Here is a 7,905-nt window from a genome sequence, read left to right as displayed (position 1 = left end):
ACTCTGGATTCTTGTGAGTGTAGTCTTTGTTCACTTTAACTTTTTAAAAAATAAATAAATAAACAAACAGTTTTGAAAACCTTGGTATTCATTCTTTTCCTGCTTTGTGTGTCACCTTGTTTGCAAACCTACAGTGTGCATGCTTTTACAACTTTGTTTTATCTGCCAGTTCTCTTGGCTCGCTCTCATATTGAACTAGTGTCACCACCATTTAATTGCTCTAGCCAATGCAATGGTTCCAGCCAAAGATTTTTTTCTTCAGCTGGATGGGCCACAGTCTTTACTAGGCTGCGCTTGTTTTACCTTGCGGATGTGCATGAATGACTAGACCTTAGATGGATTATCACACACATGGGGCCTGGACACAAACTGGCATTGGGTCATGCCTATTGACCATCCATGCAAATGGTAAGTAGCCTACAGTGAAACAGTGTGCATATCATGGACATACAGTAACACCAGGTAACACACAACCACCAAAAAACAAAGACGTTGCTGTCCAACATACTACTTCTGATCATGTATTGAATCAAGTAGTCATTCGCCATCTAGCATACACACCACATCAACAATGATGCATCTATCAAGCATCTTTCAAATCTCACCTAAACCAGCAGCCTTTTTCTGGACTTACCTGAGGAGAAGTCCTGGATTATATCATTGAAGTCCAACTCTTGGACCATGAGTGGCAAACTGTTCAGATGTCTTTGGGTCATCTTGTGCAGTGTGGCATCAGTAAAAATTTCACACCAGGAGTCATCATCATCCTTCTACTGTCCGGTCGGAACATCAGCATTCTCAAGTTCATTACCTGTCATCACCATCACATATTCCTCCACTGCCAATGTGATAGGACTAAGGTCACTTTGACATGACTTTGCCTCTGGCACCTGGAATCTGCCCTTCGCAGTGCTGTTACAGACGTTGTCAGAAGGTAGCAGTGTTGCTTGATCACTATCAGACGTTTCCATTGCACCTGATCAAGCAGTGCTACCATCCCCATGATCGTCTGAGCAGTTAGGTGTAGTACTACTGCTACCACTTTTCTAAGTGGACATACCGATATCTTGCCTCTGTTAAATATTTTTTTTTTAGTTTTTACAAAAAAAAAAATATTTAAAAAACCGCGGCAGACCAAACCAGACGAAAGTGCGCATTCAGCTCGGCAAAGAACTCAGGCTCTTCCTCAACACTGAAGTCTTCAGACATTTTTCTTTCGTTGTTTCTTTCTTTGCACAGGTAAACAGCACATTTCTTCTTCTACGCTTGCATTATCGGCAGAGCAGACGCTGAATGCGCACTTTCATCTGGTTTGGTCTGCCGCGGTTTCCGTAGACTCGTGAACGCGCTTTTAGGAAATCCTATACACTACTGTTTATGCTGTAAAAACATTCTAAATGACTTTGTTTCGAGTAAATTATGGACGCTACCCACTCAGGACACTTGGAATACATTGGACGAGCAGTATGGAGGAATATTGACACGTTTTTTGTGGACTTTTATGGACCTTTCTGCCTCGGGCACCATAGACCTCCATTATTTGAATGTCAGCAGACAGCAAGAAGCCTCCCAGATCTCCAGATGCATTTGAGATATCAAAAAAGTACTCCAGAGTGTTGTTCAGCATGGGGGTGAGTAGAAAATGAAGGCTAATCATGGTTTGGGTGTACTATTCCTTTAACATAACAAATTATTTAAGTATATTGTGTCGTTTTCTATTGCTGCACAGTCAAACATTAAGGTTAAACAGTGCTTCCTGTACTGTAACACTTTTTGAAATATACTGTAAATGCGTGTCCATATTAGGGTAACATGCCTCACGCCCAGCCTGGGGTGTCATCTGGCCTATCTCACAGTTTTGAACAGTTTATCTATTAATCTTTTCTTTATTAAAAAGCCCCCATTGATATAAAAAAGTTCTACTAAAGTACAGGTATGAGAAATATATTCAGAGACTTGCTTGATATAAATCCAAACTGACTTTTTACTTAACATTTTAAGGGCATTCTATGGTATTTTAGGCATAAAAGCAATAGTATTTAAAGAAGATGTATACCACATCTATCCGTTATGGGAATTGTATTCCCTTTTTCCCTCAATATGTGAAAAAGATCAGTGGTAGCCAGGCTTAGTTGAGCACATTTTACACGCTACAGTGTCAGATGAGTAGAAGGGTGATGCTGGAGCATTATTTATTCTTTTTAGATAATTGAATACACAAGGGAGATATGCAATAGTGCACGGGTGCCCAAGTTCAGTCCTTGAGAACTAATATCCTGCAACTTTTAGATGCATCCCCTCTCCAATGCTCCAGAACCAAATGGCTTAAACTCTCTCATCATCATGTCATTCATTACTGCAGATGCCTGGTAGAAAGCCATTGATTTGATACCAGAGTGCTGCAAAGAGATGTTTTTTTTTAATTATTATATTTCTAATTATGAGGAAAAGCTGTGAAATTTATATTTATCTTATACACAAAATGAGTGCCTGTTAATAACAAATTTGCACAATGTTTCTATCTTTTCCAAATGTCACTTCAGAGTCAGACTTCCTAACTCCACAAAGGCAGAAAAAGTACATGGCTCTCAAACTTTATTTTGCCTTTGCATTTTAATTTTAAATTACAGAATCAATTGTGCTTCTTTAGTTGCATTGACGGATAGACTTTTATAAGACTTGTCATCTATTATGCAATTGAAAGATTCTGGTTGTGACAAGAGCGGGAAATAGTACACCCTCAAATGTGACCACATTTGTCCATACGATCACAAAGGAACACTAGTGGAGTTAGTTTATCTCCATCCGAGGCTGCTTGTAACTGCATCAATGGCATAACAGAACATCTTCAAGGTATCTCAATACTTATTAGGAATATAATTATGACATCTGCACAAGACATCTTTTAGTTAAGTAACATTTGTTTGCTTCTATTAAATATTGCCCACTGAACTGTTTTTCTGATGTTAACTGTATTTGTAATCTTACCCCCATAATTTAAGATAATACTGGAGAGGAATATTGATATCAGGGATAGTTAGATCCAATCCAAGCAAAAGGACAAGGAAAAGAAGAAGAAATACAAAGATCAGAAATTCTAGGTTAATTTAAAAATGTTACATTTTTTTAAACTTAAAATGATTTCAGTAGATTATTACCTTTCTTGAAAAACAATGAAAAATGTGATAACTTTGCTAACCTTTCTGCCATTTATTTATCATTTACTTTACAGAAAAAGTGACCTCATATCTCTAATTCACTTTTTCTTTATACTTATATATGCTGTTGTTCAGATAAGAACTGTAAGAATTACTTTCCTACCCCCCCAAATATCAGACGTCATTTAGATGTTGGTTTTTAGGCTAAATCTGATCAGTCCGTCATAGTTTTAATTTAGTCCAGAAATAGTTGTTGAAAATTGGCTTCATTTGGTCGGTCTGATATAGTCCAACTTAAGTCCAATAATGGATGTTGAAAATATGTTGCAAACCCAGTTTTCAATGTCTTTTCAATGATCTGAAAATTACAGCTTTTCACCTTTCACTTTTCAACCAAATGATAATAATCATGTGGACATAAATCATGTTTTCTTTTCAAATTATTTTCAACCAATTTTTTCTGGATGGGTGGGCTGAAAATCCAGCATCTTCTTCATTGAAACAGGTTAAAAGGTTAAAGCAAAGCAGCTTTCTGCACTCTCTTGACCATTTCTCTTATCTTATCTTCTCTTGTAGGATGGCTGAACTACATTCATATCTTGACATGTTTTAGAAACAGGAGCTAGAATGTCTGAAATGCATCATACATTATTTTGATCTTTGGCTTAATTTTCAAAGCTGCTCGCTTTTTGCTAGCTTCTTCACTCTGCTACAGAATCTACACCTAAGAGTGTTGATTGTCCAATTGGTTTCCAAATGACCCTTCATTCGTCAGGGCCAGTCTAGCTGAAAACATCTGATTTCAGTCAACGTTGAGTTTTCTTTGTGCATCTCTAATCCGCTGAAGGGATCGCAGGTAATATATTAACTTTTTGTGACACCAAGTAAACCCATTCATGAGATGAATTGCTTTTAGAAATAAAAACGGTATAAAAAATATTACCCTAGAGTTGTTTTAACGGTCCAAAAAAATTTTTTTGGGGGGGCAGTGTGGTTTGAAACCCAATTCAAATTTATTAGACTCTGCTGTAATTTGCTTTTAGCACAAACTGAGTTCAAAATAGCTTCTCAGCTTGCCAGGAGTGGATTTCTAGACCCCACCCAAGCAAAGTAAACAGATACTGTTGGTAAGCCCAAGACCATACAAGAGATAAAAGATACATTTACATGAACATAAGTAATTGGAATTAACTGCCAATGACAGTAAAAAATTGCCATCAAACATATCAGTTGTGATATTCTGATGCGATTTGGCAGGACTGGAATAAAATTTTAATCCGACTGATAGGTATGCCGATCGACAATACTATTGGCATATAGGTAAAGCCGAGCATACACTCTTTGATATTTTCAATCGTTGTACTCAGCGACTCTGATGCAATCCAACTGCTCCCGCTGTATCTCCAAAAACCACACATTGGACGCAACGCTAGTCAGACTTGTCAATCTGGAATAATCCGTTGTTTGCCCATGCGCAGCAAACAAGGATCTGGTAAATCGGCTTTTAGAAGCATGTAGCTCTGCTTCAACAGCAGGATTTGCTGAGTAACACCTCACAAGTGCAGACTAAATTTCAAACATGTTTAATTTTCACCTGAACCTACAGCTCCTGATCGGGAGGTAGTAATGAGAGGCTGATCTTCCATTGTTACGACCTGTATATTACGTACACGATGCACGATGAGGCTGAAACTTGGCCTGATCCAAAAAATTCTCGCACAACTGGAGAACCGGCCCAAAAAGGGAAAAAATGTGTTCAGTGACGGCCCGCCTTAAACGCTTAACAGGATCAAGGTATTCTGAATGAGCCAGGTTGACCTAAGTACACATTTGTACCTGAAGTGAAAGTGATGTATTTCTGCTTTGAGAGGTTTGATATTTTGTCAGAAGATACAACAAAAGTTGGTCATTGGAACAAGCTCAAACAAGATCTCTAATTCAATTAATCTGTTTTCTGTTCTCTTATGTTCCTATCATTGATGACCACGTACGTTATTTATTTACAGTTTTTATCTATTGTATAAGTCCAAGTCTCCTCTGCTTTCTCTATAACATGTATATTATGTGTTACGGGATGAACATAAATGGGGACTAACCTCACCGGTTTATCTTGCAATTCGGAGATTTTCCTTCATCTCAGGAGATGAAGGGCAGTGGGGGCCTAGTGGTTGGGACATTGGCTTGGAATCCAGAGGTTCTGAGTTTGAGTTTGAGACCGCTCTTCGGGCACCGCACAATTGCAGCCCACTGCTCCCCAAGGCGATGGGTAATTTTGTTGCTCTGTACTTGTGACAGTGTAATGGCAATAAAAAAGTTGGAAAAAATGATGATGTGTTTTACTTTGTTTCTTCTACTGTCAGACTGTCATACATAACATACTGTAATATTTCCATCAACATTCTCAGTAGCTCTAACCAAGATAGGCCATGGGTCTACCTTGGCCTGAACAGTGCAGAGACAGTTGCAGAGAAGCGCATCTGCCACGTCCTGCTCACTTTAATGTATTCTGATTCCAACAAATATCATATGACACGATTATGATGTAAAGAATGAAAAAAAAAATCGAATACATTTTGTCCTTTATTACATGTACACTAAATATTCTTTTTTTTTTTTTTTTATATGTTGCATATGGAATTTAGGGAAGTTTAGGAGTGTAAACCCTCCATAGATAGATTACATCTTCGGTCAGGGCTGTTCCCTTTTATTAGAAGGCTCTGTCCCTCTTTTATATGAGAGTCCAAGACATTCCAGCTGAAGGTTCGAAGACGCTACTACAAAGTCAATCATAGACCTCTGGACTGGGATGTACAGGCACTAAGTGCCTCATTAAACACCATTATGCTTTAACACAATGTATGTTATAGACAATTTGCGGCTTGCACATAATTCACAATACCAAAACATGGTATTATAAATAATGGCAAAATTTTAGCTAACCCTCGTTAACCACTCATTTATTCTCACTATGTTTGTGTGACCAATGAACCAAATTACTAGCTTTAAATTATTAAAAACAAAAAAAAAATATATATATATACTTATGTCAATTACTTTTCTCATTGATCAACCCAGTCAGGCATCCACAAACACTATAATTAATAATATCAAGGTATTGATATCCCTTTATCATTAATGTTTGCATAATGCTGGATGCACAGTTTCTCTTTTGCAGAATCTCAGCTGCTTATTGCACACTCTGCTTTTAGTGCATTTGCAGGTTTTTAGTTAGTGGCAATCAATATATTTCAATGCTACATTCCACAAACTATTATATGACCTGTCTCAATGAAGTTGAGTCAAATATGTTGAGCATGAATTTAATTTTATGATACAATGCATTAAGGTGATCATACCCCAAAATATTAATCACTTTTTTTTGTTTTTTATAAAATAAAAACAACCCCAAACTCCAGTCACAGATTCTTACAATTCTTTTCTCCAAGTCTAAGCCATTTTCTACTTCCATTTCTATGTTTTGACTTAGTATCATTCCATTGTATCGCTTTTTATCCTGTCTTCATAGTATCCATTTGATTCTCTTTTTTCTCTCTCTCTTTGCTCCCTGCGTGGGATCCTTAGGGTAAGGAGTTGAGTGGGCTTGTCTCGTGGCTGAAGTAAGGGCTGGATAGGGAAGAGGTGACTGTCACAGAGTCTGATTAATGACTCGTCGGTTGGGTGTCCAGCCACATTAGGGCTCCATGTATCTACCAGCGTCCACATGGGGCGAGGGGCTTTGTTCTGGGAGGAAATGGTGTCAGTGGCCCACAGCCGTTTGTGCCTATAAAAAGATAAAGATTTACTGTCATCAAAGGGCAGATTAAAGCCCACAATAGTGACATTGATTTTTTTTTTCTCAAACCAAAAAAATTCACATTTTGGGGAAAACCCATTCCAGGACCAGAGAGAGATATGATCAGCTTATTTGGAAAGGATAATATGGAATCGTCTCTCCGAATGAACTTTGAAAGAAGTAAATTGTAAATATTGATTTCTGAAATGAAGTGTCAATCTTGGTTGGACCAAGCTTATTCCTATCATCTGGCTTAACCTCCAGCAAACGATGAATTCAAAACTGCTGACAAAGTGGAGTGTATAGGATTTCTGTTAGAGGCAGTCGGCAGCGCTTTACCGCTTGGCCGGCCTGAGCCCCTACCGGTAATGGCTGTTCAATTTTATCAGATAACAGAGGAGATCTCATCAGAGGCGAAAAATGAAATGAACTGTGACTCTGAATCAGGATCCCTGCTCTTATCCCAGCAAAAATCATCGGCACGGGGCCCAGGGCTTTCCATTATTTCAGGTCACTTCATTACGGCCCTGCACACAGGACCCAATTGCTACAAACAAAGCAGGCCCTTCCTGTCTCACCCAGGGGTCGAATGTGAGGGGCAGTTTGATAGGCTCTTGACATGTCCAGGGTTATCCTATTACCACTTAAGAGGGTTTCTGAAAGGCAGCAAATCTCACCCACTTGTTTGTTATCCTCACCCTTTTGTGTCATGAGAGGTTTTATTGCTCACCTTGTTTCTTGTGGTGGAAAATAATTCATTTTTTTCAGGCTGAGGCTCAAAATGGAGTTTTGTTCTTAGTATTGCCTCACAAGTTCATTTACTATTATAGAAACAATAAAAGTGTGTTATATGGAAGGGAACTGAATAGCATTGTTCTGATGGAATTGACATTTCTTTTTTGGTCATTATACACTTCTGGTACTACTACTTTCTTTCAAAATAAAGAACATTCC

Source organism: Cyprinodon variegatus, unplaced genomic scaffold (assembly GCF_000732505.1).
Source record: "Cyprinodon variegatus isolate N-32 unplaced genomic scaffold, C_variegatus-1.0 Scaffold271, whole genome shotgun sequence".
NCBI classification, from domain to species: domain Eukaryota; kingdom Metazoa; phylum Chordata; class Actinopteri; order Cyprinodontiformes; family Cyprinodontidae; genus Cyprinodon; species Cyprinodon variegatus.
This window is presented reverse-complemented; position numbering follows the sequence as displayed.